This window comes from Lissotriton helveticus, chromosome 6 (assembly GCF_964261635.1).
Source record: "Lissotriton helveticus chromosome 6, aLisHel1.1, whole genome shotgun sequence".
In the NCBI taxonomy this organism is placed as follows: Eukaryota; Metazoa; Chordata; class Amphibia; order Caudata; family Salamandridae; genus Lissotriton; species Lissotriton helveticus.
The window spans coordinates 2,055,157,598-2,055,175,086 of NC_136067.1; the positions used below are offsets into that span (position 1 = coordinate 2,055,157,598).

Consider the following 17,489-nt stretch of genomic DNA (forward strand, 5'->3'; position numbering starts at 1 on the left):
GCCTATGCACAGAGCTGCCGACTTGGGAGTGGCTCAACATCCTGTGATCCTGCGCAGATGATTTACTCTTCTCGGAGTAAAACAAACCAGGTATTTGGCATGGGGTGACGCACCGAGTATCAGGAAGAAGGTTTCAATGGGGAGTCGGGTTAAAGGGTAGACAAAGGCGCACGAGGGGCGAGCGCGAGTGGCGGGGGGCTGCTGCAGGAGCCTCAGCTTAGGAGTTGTCTCCCAGAGTACTGACGAAGAGGAATTTGGCCTGGAGAGACGCAACGGGGGAGGGTGGGGGGCATAAAAACGCTTCAATTTCGGAGGCAGGTTAGAGGGAGAAAAAGCACAGGAGTGGGAGCGAAGAGAGTGGAGGGGTATGGGGGGCCTCGTTTTGGTGGCTTAAGGAAGGGCAGCAAAGCGTCTAATTACAAGGTTAAGGCGGGGAACCAGGCTGCGCACGAGGAGGCTCGTGCAGATAAGAATGGAGTGGGTCGGTCGGGTTACAGTACATTGGGTGTTCCCCCACATGGGGGGTGGGGGGGCGTTGCGCCCCCACCCCCATGTCACATGACCGGGGTCTGCTGGAGCAGGTAGGAGCCCTTTAAACCTCAGCAGTTTCATTAGCTGGATGCCTGCTAGGTGAGTCACCGTTGAGGGGGCGGGCCCTTAAGGAGGATGAGATCTGGGGGGAGGGGAGAGAGATGTACGTGAGAGAGAGAGAAGGCACACGAGGCAGAGAGACACCAATCACACGCACTCGATGAATCCTGATGAGTGGCGCTAAGTTTCCAAGGCGTTTCTTGCGACAGAGCAGCTCTGCAGGGGCCCCTGGCAGGGGCCCGGGACAGAGACTCACTCCCTCCAGCCCGCAGTGAATAACAAGCGTTGCAGTGAAAATAACGCGCTTATGTTATGCGCGCCTTGCTGTTCAGAAGTAAATAAGTTGTAAGTAAATGGGATGCACTGACCCCATTCTGCAATTTAAAATCCTGTAAGAGATGGTCTCACACTGCCGCTGAAAATGGACCCTAAAAAGGGACTAATGTCTTAAAGAAATGTCTTAAACTCTTTTAACCTAATAAATAATGGTTCCGCTGTCACCTCTGGTAGAAACCTCTGAGCTAAGAAATCACAAATGTTAAATGCAACTACGGTGATGTGCTGCGACTTAAGGAGGGGTAATTTTATGCGCTTACCTATTCGCCAACTAGTGGTTCTGCACTCGTGGCTGCTGGCCTGCGACTCCGTGTCTGCTGTTGGGAGTCGAATCAGCGTGTGATGCAAGGGGGCGTGTTTAGATCCGGAAACGGCGTTGCGCGAGTGCTGTGTATAATAAAGTTATGTGCGTAAGAGATAGTGTAAGCCACGATAAAAACAATAATGAATAAAAAAGAGAAGTGACATATGTTGTTAATCGGACGCTGTGTGCGCTGGGCAAAATAATAATAAAATAAAAACAAGACGGAGGGAAGAGAGGGGAGGGGGGAGGAGAAATGCGACACGGTGGGAAGGGGAGGGGGCGGAGCGGGTAAAATAAACAAGACGGAGGGAAGAGAGGGGAGGGGGGAGGAGAAATGCGACACGGCGGGGAGGGGAGGGGGCGGAGCGGGTAAACAAAGACACACGTGCACGCGCTTTTAAGCTCAATGCGCATGCGCATTGAGCTTAAAAGTCACGGGCACTGCAAGGAATCGCCACGATTCCTTGCAGTGTGGATAAAGAGTGGATAAGTCCCAATACTCTCGCCTTGCTCGATGCGCATGCGCATCGACAGGCGAGACCTAAAAAAGAAGGGGGGGACACTGTCACCGGAAGTGACGTCACAACAGGAAGTGCCTCCCCTCACTCACCCTTAGATGCGATTGCATCTGAGAAGTCAGCCCATGTGCAGCGTGCTGTGAGCTCCGATCTCGCCCCAGAGAGGCCAAAGAGTGAAGTCCAGCTGTTTGGCAGGGGGGAAGGCGTCGACCCGGTAAAATAAGTGGGGGGACGCCGTTCACCTTCGTGGTACCCCGACTCGAGCCCTGGAAATAGGGTCAGGAAGGGTAGTGAGAGAGGGGGCTGGGGAGATTCCCAGCATCAGCCTCCCATCCAGCGCCTGGATACCCCCATGGGTGATTAGCAGCGCTCTACACATCGTTGATGGATTGATTGAGAGAGGAGGTGCAGGCTGTGCAGGGGAGGGAGAGAGATCCCACTTCCTCCGATCAGCCACTGAACTGTCCCGGCAGCCTCGAGGCCGGCAGTGTCCGCACGTGCTCGGAGCACGTGCTATCCAGGAGAGGGGGGAGGGGAGTCCTGCCCCTCCCCCTGATGAATCCGGCACTGAAGCCCTCATGGAGCTGGGGGGGGGGGCTTCCAGCCGCAGAGCAGCCTGTCAATCATTGGGGCTGGGAAGTGGGGGCTGCGCTGAGTGTTGGTGGAGGCCCCTGGGGGGCACGCGACAGATTAAAGGCAGACGCGTACCCCCGGCGCCGGCTGCAGTCTGTGTGTGCGACCATGTGAACATGCATTACAGGCTTTAATGCATACATACACGGCCCGTGCTTGTGCAGGGAATGGTGTCTTTAGCACAAGTGCACGAGACCTTCCTCAAACTCAGGCATTAAAGCAGCGTGCTTCTTTGTTTTGTCTCGTGCACAATGATGGATATTTTATGTGTGATGAATGAAGGGCCGCAGCTGCAGGGCGGCCCTGTGACCAGCTCTGTCTCACAGGGCCAACAGGTTGAAAAATAACAAGAGCTAATATTTCCGTAGAGACATTAGAAGGGGAGGTGTGGGGCTGGATGACACCAAGCATCTCAGCAGCTTTCTATCACAGCTCCAGTGACACCACTTCCAAGCACTCTCACACGTGATAACCTCGGACAGACCTGGGGATTTGTCAATTGCACTTTGCATTCTGGGACTTGTAGTTTCACCTTTAACAGTGCACGCATATGCTCTACAATCCCAGCATTCAAAGGGTTCCTGCCTAAAAAGGCAGAACTGTCAGAAGGATTCACACATGATATGGGCCCACTTGGCACATCTAGCTGGGAGTTTTGCACCCCCCCCCTTTATGTGTAAAGCTGTAGGCGCTGTGCTTTGTCCATTCGATTTGTCCTTCAGAAGTACATGTACCTCGTTTCTATGCACTTTGCAAATATTAGGACTGGGTCATAGGAAGATAGAGTTATTTTGGCCAAGATCACACATTGGTTGGTCCTTACCCGCTGTCAGCGCCTACCCCAGCACCCTCTGCACAAGCACACCAGTATTGTGGCTTGATTTTTTTTTTAAAGGACACACACCAAGAGGCAATAGAAATAATTCATTGATTGGGCCCTGTCTCCAGGCCTCCAGAGATGTAAAATATAAATATTGTGATATTTCAGAGGGAGGAAGAGTGACGGGGAAGCAGATTTTTCTCATTTGTTGACAGCTTGCCAGTGCAGCTGTTGCCAGACAATGTTGTGAGCATCACTAGAGCGGGGCTTTGGCTCCGCCCACATGTTGGAAGCCAGGAGTAGGCTTGGGCGGTAAATTCTGTTCCGTTCGCTGAATTTGCGGAATTTGGGTAATTTCACGTTCTGCGCAGAACGCGGAATGGCCCAAAATTCTGCGATCCAGGGCTTCGCGGAATTTTTTGCATGTTCGCACTTTGGAAATGCGTTTTTGCAAGATATTTCTCCCCGAGCACGCAAAAAGCATTCATGAACAGGAAAAAAGCATCGCGAACACGCAGAACAAGCAATTCCGCGTGTTCGGGAACTTTTGCGTGCTCGCGGAGATTTTTTACCGTTTCGCGGAGCTTTGCGTAGTGCGACTACGCAAAGTCCACCCGCTCCTAGCTAGGAGTATGTTTCGAGTGGGCAGATGTTGTGTGCTTCCACAGACAAAGCGCGTGCCCTCCACACAGCTGTGATCATGTTGTTTATTAATCCAGGGGACTGAGCTTGAACATTTAAGGGCACACACATGATATTGTAATGCTGGTAAAGTGCCTTAGATAACTAGATACATTTCTGGTAGTCATTAACCTACATGGAATCTTACGTCTGGGTTGACAATGCAACTGTCAAATGACCTTTAAGCCTACTCCAATATTATTCTTCAGTCGTTTGCTTCCCAACAAATAGATATCTCTTCCCATGCTATCTGCTTGCAATATTCCACAAGACCATACAGCATTCCTTTAAAGCCAGACCTATTGGCTTGGTCAACGCTGGTTGATTCTTTAACAGCATTTGACACTTATATGAAGTGAGACGTGTGAGACATATCCTCAGTGTTTTTTTTAAAGAACTTAGTTCTGCACACAATTATAATATAATTTCACTCCAATATTAACCTAGTATATGCTGCAAGATGGATCCCAAAAACAAACACACTATAAACTACATTTCAGGTTTAATATTCATATTTACGATTCTATAAATAATATATTGCGTTACAAATTAAGAACATATTGTTTGGGAGAAAAATATTATTGTTTGTTTGCAACAAAATAAAGGCACGGTAGGTGGTGTCTGCTCCTAATACCAACATGAGAGTTGCAGTAGGGTTTGTGTTGATTTTTTTGTTTTTAAGTACATAGTATCCATTCAGTCTAAAGTTCCTCACACTGTGTGTTCTTGCACAGCCTCTAGTCAGACTGATCTACTGGGAAATCAGTTTCTCTGGAAGTGCAGTAAGTCAGGAACACTTAGAGTTTTTCCGTCCTTTCATAGATGAGACCTTATGACTACTTTTGTACTTCCCAACACACAAAGAAGGGGAGAGAGGTACATCTCCTTCCCCATCCTCCCTGTATATGACATCTTGTACACACAAAATAGAAAAAGAAGAAATGTGAATATTCTGTCAGAACAAAAATATCACATTGGAAAAACTCAAGGTTTTCGAAAAATGCCCTCGCCCCACTAATAGTGACATGCTTTGTCATAGGACTGCTATAACATCCTTGCGCAGACCACCGGCTGGGATGGAACAGAGGGTTATTTATTTATTTTTATGTATTTGCAAAGTTTTATAAAGCGCTGGCTAGACCCGTAGGTATCAGAGCGCTTTACATGAGGATCAGCAAGTTAAAGATTACATAATTACTTCAGTTACAGATTCCAAGTATAGACATAAGAGAAAAATAGAGGGAAGGAAACATAACGGGAGGCGACGAAAACAATGTCAGATGTCCGGCTGGGTAGGTGACGGACGAGGAGGTGAACCAGGGCCAAACTTCTCTATAGCTGCATAAGACAGCTCCACCGGGCATCGGCCAAGGTTGTTGTTCGGTCTCCGGGGTGAGGACAGACAGTCGAAAAACATGCTATTACACGATAACATAAGTTATTTTCGCCTTACGTAGCAAAGACAGAAACGTCTTATGTGGAATGGAAGATAGAGGGAGAAAGGTAAACAGGGGAAAAGGAATGAAGATAGCGTCAGGCAGACCCGAGGGGGGAAGGGACTTCAGGGAAAATAAGCAGTCATTTTAATAGACTGCACTGCAATGTAACACTGTAATAGTATTAATAGACTGCACTACAATGGAACGCTTTGTAATATTATTAAAAGACTAAACTACAGTGGAACCCACTGTAATAGTATTAAAAGACTGCACTACAATGGAACACATAATAGTTTTAAAACTACAATGGAACACACTGTAATAGTATTAATAGACTGCATTACAATGGAACACTTTGTAATATTATTAAAATACTAAACTACAGTGGAACCCACTGTAATAGTATTAAAAGACTGCACTACAATGGAACGCATAATAGTTTTAAAACTACAATGGAACACACTGTAATAGTATTAATAGACTGCATTACAATGGAACACTTTGTAATATTATTAAAATACTAAACTACAGTGGAACCCACTGTAATAGTATTAAAAGACTGCACTACAACGGAACACATAATAGTTTTAAAACTACAATGGAACACACTGTAATAGTATTAATAGACTGCATTACAATGGAACACTTTGTAATATTATTAAAATACTAAACTACAATGGAACACACTGTAATAGTATTAATAGACCGCACTGCAATGAAACACATAATAGTTTTAAAACTACAATGGAACCCACTGTAATAGTATTAAAAGACTGCACTACAATGGAACGCATAATAGTTTTAAAACTACAATGGAACACACTGTAATAGTATTAATAGACTGCATTACAATGGAACACTTTGTAATATTATTAAAATACTAAACTACAGTGGAACCCACTGTAATAGTATTAAAAGACTGCACTACAATGGAACACATAATAGTTTTAAAACTACAATGGAACACACTGTAATAGTATTAATAGACTGCATTACAATGGAACACTTTGTAATATTATTAAAATACTAAACTACAATGGAACACACTGTAATAGTATTAATAGACCGCACTGCAATGAAACACATAATAGTTTTAAAACTACAATGGAACACACTCTAATAGTATTAATAGACCGCACTGCAATGGAACACATAATAGTTTTAAAACTACAATGGAACACACTGTAATAGTATTAATAGACCGCACAGCAATGGAACACATAATAGTTTTAAAACTACAATTGAACACACTGTAATAGTATTAATAGACCGCACTGCAATGGAACACATAATAGTTTTAAAACTACAATGGAACACACTGTAATAGTATTAATAGACCGCACAGCAATGGAACACATAATAGTTTTAAAACTACAATTGAACACACTGTAATAGTATTAATAGACCGCACTGCAATGAAACACATAATAGTTTTAAAACTACAATGGAACACACTCTAATAGTATTAATAGACCGCACTGCAATGGAACACATAATAGTTTTAAAACTACAATGGAACACACTGTAATAGTATTAATAGACCGCACTGCAATGGAACACATAATAGTTTTAAAACTACAATGGAACACACTGTAATAGTATTAAAAGACCGCACTGCAATGGAAAACATAATAGTTTTAAAACTACAATGGAACACACTGTAATAGTATTAAAAGACCGCACTACAATGGAACACATAATAGTTTTAAAACTACAATGGAATACACTGTAATAGTATTAAAAGACCGCACTACAATGGAACACATAATAGTTTTAAAACTACAATGGAACACACTGTAATAGTATTAAAAGACCGCACTACAATGGAACACATAATAGTTTTAAAACTACAATGGAACACACTGTAATAGTATTAAACGACCGCACTGCAATGGAACACATAATAGTTTTACAACTACAATGGAACACACTGTAATAGTATTAAACGACCGCACTACAATGGAACACATAATAGTTTTAAAACTACAATGGAACACACTGTAATAGTATTAAAAGACCGCACTACAATGGAACACATAATAGTTTTACAACTACAATGGAACACACTGTAATAGTATTAAAAGACCGCACTACAATGGCACACATAATAGTTTTAAAACTACAATGGAACACACTGTAATAGTATTAATAGACTACACTACAATGAAACACTTTCTAGTAGTATTAACAGACTGCAGTAAAATAAGAATACACTGTAATAATATTAATAGTTATGGGGGAGAGAATACATAAATGTACACAGGGATCTACTCAGCAGAGCAAAAAAACAACAAAGAAACTATCTTAGGGATGGCCTAAACAATCTTGATTCTTGGACTCCCAGGAGAGGATTACAACGTTTACAAATTGCGATAAAAGGGGGTAATTAGTGCTGATTAATCCTGCCTTCCTGCTCTCTCGTTGACTTAATTCAGCCATTATCAGTCACGCTCCAGGGGTCGTTTAGCCTTCCTCAGGACTAGAGATCCCACTCTCTTATCCACCCTTGCCAACTAATCGAATTACGGCTCACTCAAGGTCCACGCTGATCCATCAACGATGGGACCAGAAAGCAGGGGGGAGTTACAAACGTTTAATTCCCCATGTTAATTTCCATATCAAACTTTGCTTTCCAATATAGAAAAAAAAATAATGATTGGAATTACACCAAATTTGGTAAAAATATTGAAATTTATTCAGAAAAAATGCTTGGTTTGGTCATGAAGGGGTTAAAAAGTTAGATCTATCTGGATTGTTGGTATCCAGGTATGCTCTGATTGATGCCAGTTTTAAGGGGACTTCTTATTCCTGTTTGGCTGGCCACAACCTGAACAATATCTTGAGGCAGTCATTACTGGGGCCAGGGACATGGTAACTGCACCCTACAAATTAATATAAAAATATGGGGGAGCAGAGTTTGCTCACTTGGACCTCCAGTGGCATTGATTGTTGGCCACAACATGGACAACACGTTGCAGCAGCCATTACAGGACTCGGGGACTTAGTTCTAATTGAAATGCATTGTAGCAAATGCCAGATCTCGAAGGAAACACAAAAGCAGCACATTTAAAGGGTGATAACAGATTTTAAGCCCACTATTAATCATTTGTGTGTAGTGTTATACTCATTCTAGGAATGGAATTCAGGTGAGTTCTGAAGTGATTTTATCCTGTGAAAAATGCCGACCCTCTGCTGGGGTTTGATAAGCCATGTTCGAGAGAAAACTGTTTTCTGCCATGATTTTCTCATAGAGGTTATGGAAGGTGTTCCAGAAGGAAAAATCAAAGCACATATTCTATAAGTTCACACGATCTTCCACAGCCACGTGGGAACAAATACTGATTTTCTGAGTAAAGCATATCCTTCTAATGGCAGCGGCAGCCTGCCAGTCGATTTCCCAGGGTTCTACTGTGGCTTTACCAGGGTGTTTTAATAAATTCCTAGAGCGCCATCATTCTGTAGTTATGATGAAAGTGTGACAAAAGCAGTAATATGTAAGCCACCTCTTCTATGCTGCTCAGTGGTCATGTAAAGTATTCTCCTTACATTGGCTTTAGGCTTTTTATTTATCTAAGTGATCCTTTTTTCTATTATCTAACTGTTCCTTTTTTCTAGAGTCTTTTAATTTATCTAACTGTTCCTTTTTCCAGGTTGCCATTGTCTTTTTGTTTTTACATTTTGCCATGTGGACCTTTGTGGGCAGCTACATTGTTTAATTATTTTGTACCCCGCTGGTTAGGTCTGCTAGTTTGAACCCAGGAACCCGTGCCTCCGCCATTTTGAATTCTGCTCAGGGCGGTCACAGGGCGCTCATTCTCTCCTCCTGCCTCCCACTCCTCTTACTTGTTGAGTTTTTTCTGCAGCTACTGGCCTGTTTTCCCTCTTGGTCCAAGCGCCCTCCCCTGCTTGCATTAGTTGGGCCAAAGTGACCTTCATCCCACCTTTCAGCTCGCCCTCAGCCCGGTCACTAGGGGGCAGATTTACAAGTCCCATGTGCCACATTTACGCCGCCGTTGCGTCACTTCTGTGACGCAGCGGCGGCGTAAACCATGCACCACGTTGCGCCTTATTTACAACGTGATGCATCTAGGGAGATGCGTCACGTTGTAAAGCTGTGCGCCACATGAAACCTGCGTTAGGTTTCATGTGGGCGTTCCGGCGCAGGGTGGGCATTCCGATGCAGGAACGCCCTAATCTTATGTTATGTTATTTGTTTTATTAAGCGCGCCTGTTACCCTTGGGTGTCCTGGGGCTCATAAAAGTGACAAGTGACACAGTGAAACGTACAAGATTTCACTGAGTCACTTTTACGGCCATGCTACGTCAAAACCCTGCGCCTTCCGTGAAGCAGGCGTAAGGAGTGACGCAGCATGTTAGGTATAGGGCGCCCCTGAGCATTGCTGGACCCGCATCGCGCTTGCCACACGACTCCAGCAATGCGCCGCCCTTACGCCACAGGATGCGACACGCACACCCTATACTTGCGCCATGGTGCGCTGCATTGTAAATGCAACGCATTTGTGGTGGTGCAGGGAGGGAATTGCGTGTCGCATCCTTTCTGGCACATCCCTGCTGATTTGCAGAGATGCGCCAGAACTCGCAAATCTGGCGCTAGGTATATACCAGAGCCTCATCTCCTCCCCTGGCCTCCAGTTGCCATTACTCCAGCTTCTAGAAGGGTCTTGGGTGGATTGCTTATTTTTCCTCCACACGCTCACAAATAATAACCCTATACAGGCACACTATTGACTGAGGACACCCTGGGAAAAGACAACAGGACTGCTGTAATTTACTGATTACAGTCTACCCGTAGGAGCCTTTTACCACTGGATCTACTTCAGTTGATTATTACGATGTCTCGCTAATGGGTGACAGTGACAAGTGTTTAGCCACTATAGTCCATAAAGCGCATGTCATTCTACAACTTAGGATTTAAATTTATCCAATCCCAAGGCAGATGTGGGAACACCTGGACACCAAGGCGCACTCTCGCTCATTCAAATTTCTTAGATCAGAGACAAGTTTATCCTCGCTCATCTGAGTGAGGTCCATCCACTAAGACAGCGACAAATGTACAAAGTAGACTCCAGAAGCCTTTTCGCAAAGAAGTCTGCAATAGGCTCCATTCTGAACGTCCTATAACTTCATTGCAGCGGCATGTGGCCATGACCCAAGACATTGACTCAAACTTGACCAACTGTCCTGGAAAATTTATCAAAGATCTTGGAAGACATGCCAAGACAAATTCTTGGAGCTGTCTGGGCCTCTCTCTGAGATCTTGGATTTGGCCTTCAAAGATCAAGGAACTCTAGTTGGGCCAAATATTCTGACAGGATTCACCCAGAGAGCAATTTGTCTAATGGACGATACTAATTGTGCTTGATCCTCACATTGTGTTGCTCCATCTTTCTTATGATAGGTCTTAAGCTATGCAAACTACCAACAACTGAGTCAGGGCCCTTGGCAGGAGGCCTTTTATTTTTGGATCATTATGGAAAGGAGGAAGCAAACATTGTAAACCGTTTTAGGCCCCTCGATAAGTCTCAGGCTGCTCTAAAAATGGTTTCCCAACCTCACCCTCTTAACAGGGGTGACAGGGGACGCTCTGCCAGCCGCTTATCCTACCAAGCTCCTTCTTTCAGAGGAAACTCTTGACATAGGATGGCCTGAACAGCAACCCAAAACAACTCCCATCCTCCTTTCAAGAGGCCGAGGCTACGGAAAACATTTGTTCATATTGAGGCTTCCGTAGTGGATCACCCAATGCTTCCTTTCAAGGTGAGTCACCATCCTTCTACCTGTATAGAACCGTACGGAGAATATGTCGTTATATTCACAATTGGCAAGAGACCACCCAGCACGTGTGGATTATTCAAACAGTGTTGGCATTCCACCTCGAATTTTATTTGACCCCCTCCCAGACCAGGCCTCTTAAACATATCTATTTTCCAGTGCAGAAACAACTCTTCATAGATCAAGAATTGCTTTGTGGATTGGGAAAGAAGACATCAGACCCTGCGTTCACCCATCCCAGTGGAATCCTCAGCAATGCTTTCCTTGTGGACAAGAAAGGCAGAGGTTCTCGCCCTGTGAATAATTTCAATGAATTCAGTGCTTGGATTCTTTACAGACAATTCAAAATGGAGGGGATACATCTTTGGAGAGGACTTCTAAGAGAAGGCGACTTCATGGTATGGTTGTTACCAATCTCGACACCTCAGATCTAAATCCGTCTAAACAGATGACCTTTCTGGGATTTGCAATAGACTATCTTGCCTACCCAAGACTGTCCAGTTCGAATGATTCATGCTATACAGAGGGATGTATGACGGTACAACGCATGCTTTTACAACGCATGCCTTTACGACGCAAGTTTTACAACGCAAGTCGGTACAACGACTTGCGTTGGGGGGCGCTGGATAATGAATAGTTTAATTTAATATTCCAACTCCAGTCCCCGTGGATAGTAGGGAAGGTGTTGGATAGTAAATTAAAACTATTCCCTATCCTAGAGCGCCCCCCAGCGCAAGTCGTTGTAATGACTTGCGTTGTAATGGTTGCGTCGTAATGGTAGTGCGTTGTAACAGTTGCGTTGTAAAGGATGTTTCCCATACAGAGGGATACTTTTAAGGTCTTATCAAAAGAAAAACTCACACTATGCTGGATAACTCGACTGATAGGTCTTCTAGTCTCCTCCATTCAGGCATTTTTTTACAGAGCCTCTCCACTATTGTGCTCTTCAGATGCTAAAAATCCTTCACTTATGGAAGAGCCTCTCACACTTACAGCAGATTCAATTGTCAACGGAAGCATCCCAAGAACTCCAGTGGTGGCTCGATCACTTGGATGGGTGGAACGCGAGGGCCATTTTCAGCCTTGTTCCAGACATGGTAATCGAATCGGACACCAGCCTCTTTGGATGGGGCGCAAGATGAGGAGGAATAGAAACGGGAGGCAGGTGGTCCAAAAAGGAATTATACCTTTATATAATTTGCCTCGAGCTTCTGTCAGGATCCTTTGCTAAATGCAAAAACAACAATTGATGGACAGAATGCAGAACAATGTCATACATTCACCCCAGTACAGAGATCTTAGCCTAAATCCATTGTTTTTTTGCTCACCATGCATTCCAGTTTGAACCCAGCCTTATGCAAATCAGTCTTGACCCTGTGCCCAATGGGAAGAGTCAAGCTCAAACTGCTAGGCCAGGTCCTCCCTACACTGGAATCAAGCATCCTAGGACCGGTTTCTGAGTTTCAGCCTTCATCAGCCAGGATAGCTTGACTCCAGTGGTGTGGAGAGCACGGGACTCACGTCTGAGCATACCCGTCCCACCCGGAGTGACAAATGCTAAAACAACAATTGATGGAAAGAATGCAGAACAATGTCATACATTCACTCCAGTATAAAGAACTGGGCCTAAATCCATTGTTTGCTTTGTTCGCCCTTAGTTGGCACGGTATGCCAAGACGTGGGTCCCTTGCTCACCATGCCACTGGATTCAAGCTATCCTGGCTGATGAGGGCTGTTAGCCCGAACCCGGTCCCAGGATGCTTGTTTCCGGTCCAGGGAAGACCTGGCTTGGCAGTTCAGGCTGGACTGTTCCCATGAGGCACAGGGTCAAGACTGATTTGCATATGGCCATGTCTGAACTGGGGTGGCGGAGTGAGCTAAAGAACGGGGATGGATTAAACCCAGATCTGTGACTGGGGGTGAGTGTCTGAAAAGTTTCAGCGCTCCGTCCATCATCTCCTTGTGGTTGCTAGGATCCTTTGCTATCCACACCTCTTCCTCCCAATTGACCCATTGTTATATTCTTTTAAAAATGGGCAATGTCTTGGCAGGCCGATTTGTCAACCGACTAGGAGGAATGAGACCCTGCCTACTAGCAGAGATTACAAATGACTTTTGGTATTACTGGCACACATTTCAGTCTTAACAATGCACCCCGTGGGCAAAGAGAACAGCGAGGAGGACTGGACCCCAGTGAACGGGAACGGAACTCATCTTTACTTTCCACAATAACATAGAAATGGGCTCCTGGTCAAATTGACCAGTCTGCATCTTTCCTGACCTTCAAGCTACCTTTGTGTTACAGCTGGAGACCGGTTCCTCAAGTCGTGGTGACAGATGCATTTTTACAGGATTAGGAGGACTTGAATAATGCCTTTCCCTGTTTTTCCATGCCTTAGAGAGTAGCCCTCCAAGTCAGGAAAGAGAGGGGCATGTTTACAAGCCCCTATCGTCTTCACAACGTCATTTTCAGTGACGATGTGATGGCGATAGGGACCTCACCTTATTTACAAGGTAGAATTAAGCCACTGCACGTGGCTTAACGCTGCCTTGTAAATAAGGCCCCTTTCACGCTGTATTTAGCGTGAAAGGAGAGGGTAATGGGTTTTGTGGTGGGCGTTCCACCACAACACCCATTGTTTTTTACGCTGCCCCTATGTACAAGTGTGGCGTACATAGGATACAGCACCAAAATTAAGACCAGGGAAATCCTGGTCTTAAACAGGCGAAATGAGGAGAAATGCTCTATTTCTCCTCGTTTTTGCTGTTTCCATGTGTGCAGCTCACATATAGAAACAGCAAATTGCCTATGATTGTTTATGTGCAGAAAGGTGACCCTTCCTGCACATAAACAATCATTTATAAAAAATGCTGTTTTCAAATTCTATGTGGGCTGCATTAAGCAGCATACATAGAAGTTACAAAACGGCATTTCAAGATTGTTTATGTGCAGGAAGGGGGACCTTCCTGCACATTAACAATCTTCCCCTCAACACGGACAACCTTGCGCTACGGTACACGGGTGCCTGCGTTGGTGCTAGGCAGATAAAGTTATCGCCAGCACAGGGGGAAACGCAGAGCTGCACCATATTCATGTGTATATGGTGCAGCTCTGCGTTTCTACAGTGACAGAGCGTGTCGTTAGCCTTCTAGGCTTAACGACATGCTCCGTCACTTTCTTTGTAAATATGCCCCAGAGGGTAGAATTGATTCTAATTTTGCCCCTGAGGATAGAGCACTCAGTGTTGGTTCCCACTTCTCTTGGAATTATACTGCAAACAGTCTGCCATTCTTCCAGGTTTTGTGACACTATTTCTGGACTTGGTGAGTCAATACCATCTGCGGATCATGCAACATCCGATGAAACTGGTGTCCCGTAGAGTTTATGGAGACTCTGGCAAGTGCATGACTTTTAAAATAAGATTTTAACCTCATCGACAAGACCTCGTCCAATGGACTCACAAGAAATATCGGTCAGCCTGGGGCAGAAGGGCACACTGGTGCGTGGAAAGAGATTTGGATCCCACAGCAGCAGATATACCCTTTGTGGTAAATGACCTTGCATCCTAATTGGACGCAGGCCTAGTTTAAAGGGCAGAGATTCTCGTCGGTGGATACCTCTGTCTGCCATATTCCAATTGCAGATTTCAAGACGTCCATTGGGGGACATCCTTTAGTCTCCAGGCTATTCTGAGGCATCAAATTGTCATCTCCTCATCCAAAATACTCAATTTTCTGAACTGTTTCTGTGGTCTTGAAACTCCTTTCGTCTTGGTCTGATAATACAGCTTCATCAAGTAAACAAGTATCAGCCAAACTGGGTATACTCCTTTGTCGAGCCTCTTGTAAGAGAGGGTCAGATGTTGAGTAAGGGATCTTGCAGGTAGGTATTGTACTCCAGGGGGAGTTTCCCTCTTTATCTCTAAGGACAAAAGGAAAAATTGGAAATGTGGCGTGGGGGTCTGTGGGGAGGGGAGGGGGTTGTGTGGCCAAGGGGGAGGCTAGCCAGCAAAAGGGGTTGATTGCCTGCTGGGGTTGGCCATCTAGGGTGGGGGTTGGGTGCAGGGCCTGACCGGAAGCCACGCCATGTGGACAAACTGACGGCGCACAGTCAAAGGCTGTGTCTAGCGGGGGATGGTGGCCTGGGTGCAGGGCCAGGCCCAGTAGCCGATATCCCCCACACATGACCTTCAGACCATGCGCTGCTGTGAGTTGGCCCCAGGACCTGACCTACACGTGTGGCACGGCGGGGGCATGGCTGCCCCTAGGGAGTTATAGATGCAGGGCCTGGTGTCTGGCCAAAAGCTAGGCTCAGTAAGGACATTGGGTACATATGATAATAAAAATGAAATTCACTGAAAAAATAAAGGTTATAGTGACATTGTAAGCAGGTATAGTAGACAGATCTTACTTTAATTTTTTTTTAAACGTAGAATTTCACTCAATGAAAACAAAGGTTAAACTAATGTTATAGTTAGGTAAGGTACCAAGATTTTAGCTTACATTAAAAGAAAAAACTGAAATTCAGTGAAGAAACAAAGGTTATAGTGACATTGTAAGCAGGTATAGTAGACAGATCTTACTTAAATTTTTTTTTAAAACGTAGAATTTCACTTAATGAAAACAAAGGTTAAACTAATGTTATAGTTAGGTAAGGTACCAAGATTTTAGCTTACATTAAAAGAAAAACTGAAATTCAGTGAAGAAACAAAGGTTATAGTGACATTGTAAGCAGGTATAGTAGACAGATCTTACTTTAAATTTTTTTTAAAACGTAGAATTTCACTCAATGAAAACAAAGGTTAAACTAATGTTATGTAAATGTAAATGTACAGGAATTTATATAGCGCAAATCACCGAGCGGTTTCTAAGCGCTTGCTTAGGGAACCCGTCCTGGTATTCCCCTGTGTGATAACCCCGGCAGGGTATCCGCAAGGTGAAAGCCAGGCATCCCACCGCGAGGGGCCGTTGTGGAGATTAAGCAAGCTATTGCCCAGAGTCGCAGAGTGTGAACCCGTGAATCGAGTAGGCACCGGAGCGAGAATTGTCGAGTCCATGGACATTTTAGGACTCAAGACCCCGCCGAGCCGGGAATTGAACCCTGGTCCTGGGCTGACCTATGCATCCAGGTCTGCCTCCTCTAACCAGTGAGCCACATGTTATAGTTAGGTAAGGTACCAAGATTTTAGCTTACATTAAAAGAAAACTGAAATTCTGTGAAAAAACAAAGGTTAAAGTGACTTTATAGATAGACCATGTCAAAATATACGAACTATAATTTTAAAATAAAAAAAGCTGAAATTCACCAGTTGTAGTTTACTCAGCTAACTATAATGTGTGCCATTGCCAAGCACTGCCCATTTACCATCAACATTAATTGAAGTTTTTTACAAAACAAAAAACAGAGTTTTCACAGTTTATCATTCAGTGTCATAAATATAGCTGCACCCTAATTGTACTGTTCAAACAAACCCTACTAAGCATTCTTAACACCTCCCAATTCCTTAAGCTTTTAAAGACATTATTTCAGTCTATATGAACACAAAAGGCAGACGCTCGTTTCGGAGAGTGAGGGTGGCTCTGCGTAGTGCGCCCCTGTCTTTCTTGCTCCCCTAGTTCTCCTGCCCTCCCCCTTTCGGGAAGGGTGGGGTAAACGCTGCGTGACAGCAGGGGTTGAGGGGGGGGGGGTTGAGAGGGCATTTCTCAGCCCACACATCCTACTCCACCCACAGTGGCTAGATTCCTGCATGATGGCAGAGTGGCATTTTACCAGCCCTGCAAGGCTGAAGGGTGCGCTTAGGCCCCACCAGTGCCGCCCTCCTGGCAAGGTCCCGTTGGCTCTGGTGGCCGGGTCTGGTGGCTCAGTGGACTAATGCATCCATTGCAGGGGCCTGTGTTTGACCTCATTGTCACAGGTTCAAACCCCGGCGGGTCCACTCAGCCTTTCATCCATCTGAGGTCGATAAAATGAGTACCATTGAGTTGGGTAACAATGAACATCTGTTATTCAGCGCCAAGAGACCTCTGGGTGAACGTGCGCTTTACAAATACACCTGTTATGTTATGTTCTTATAAGGTCAATGAGAAACATATGTCCGTAGAGACCTGCGCAGCACTTCCTAGGACAAAACATCAGCCCCTTATCATTTATACGTATACAGCCTCAAGGTACTTCCGGCCGACCCCGTGGCCACCAATCCGCACAACTGTCCGAATGTCCGCGGGCAGACTAGAGCACCAGCTATTCTAGCGCCTTGTCAAGTCCAGCAATCGAACATATATGTATTTCTGAATGTGCCTGTCCCCAGGACATAGTGATATTCTGATTTGAGCGAGGCTGGAGACCAGACGGGACAGGGCCGGACGGGCCTTTC

At 45.0% G+C, this 17,489-nt stretch overlaps 1 protein-coding gene across 2 annotated transcripts in view; it reads right to left on the reverse strand.

Moving 5' to 3' along the window:
• Positions 1 to 17,489, reverse strand: part of FNDC4 (fibronectin type III domain containing 4) — a 325,741-nt gene that overhangs the window by 189,524 nt on the left and 118,728 nt on the right. Inside the window, exon 1 of one of the 2 annotated variants that reach the window (XM_078647184.1) lies at positions 1,188 to 1,297. The exons of the other annotated variant lie outside the window; for it this stretch is intronic. The gene's annotated coding sequence lies outside the window, so the exon portion shown is untranslated. Of the gene's footprint in view, positions 1 to 1,187; positions 1,298 to 17,489 lie in introns of those variants that run through there. 2 annotated transcript variants of the gene reach the window in all.